This window comes from Gavialis gangeticus, unplaced genomic scaffold, assembly GCF_001723915.1.
Source record: "Gavialis gangeticus isolate Ggan-Ray unplaced genomic scaffold, GavGan_comp1, whole genome shotgun sequence".
Lineage (NCBI taxonomy): Eukaryota > Metazoa > Chordata > Crocodylia > Gavialidae > Gavialis > Gavialis gangeticus.
This window is the reverse complement of record NW_017729032.1, coordinates 180857773-180858143: the sequence shown is the minus strand read 5'-3', so window position 1 is coordinate 180858143 and position 371 is coordinate 180857773.

Genomic DNA, 371 nt, shown 5'->3' with positions numbered 1-371 from the left:
GCTCTTGTGGGATGCTCCATCCACCCCACCATCGCAGCGTTCATGAGCCAAGCCTGGTACCCTGAGGTATTTTGAAAAAACATTTAAAGCTGTGTCTATGGCCGAATTGCTGCTTCTCTGAATTAGCATCAAATCTTCAGATTTGGATTTAGCCAAATTGAATTGGGGACACTGATCTGAATCAATGAATCAAATCACTGTCCCCGATTCGGGCCGAATTTGAATCGAATAGGGCCTGTTTCGTACACTCCTAGTACCTGATAAGCTTTAACAAAGCTTCCCTCCCTTCTCAGTGCAAATCCACATTGTTCCTTATTCCCTGTGCCAAAGAGGATGTGAGATAGTGCTCATGCTAAGCAAGGCCTAGCATA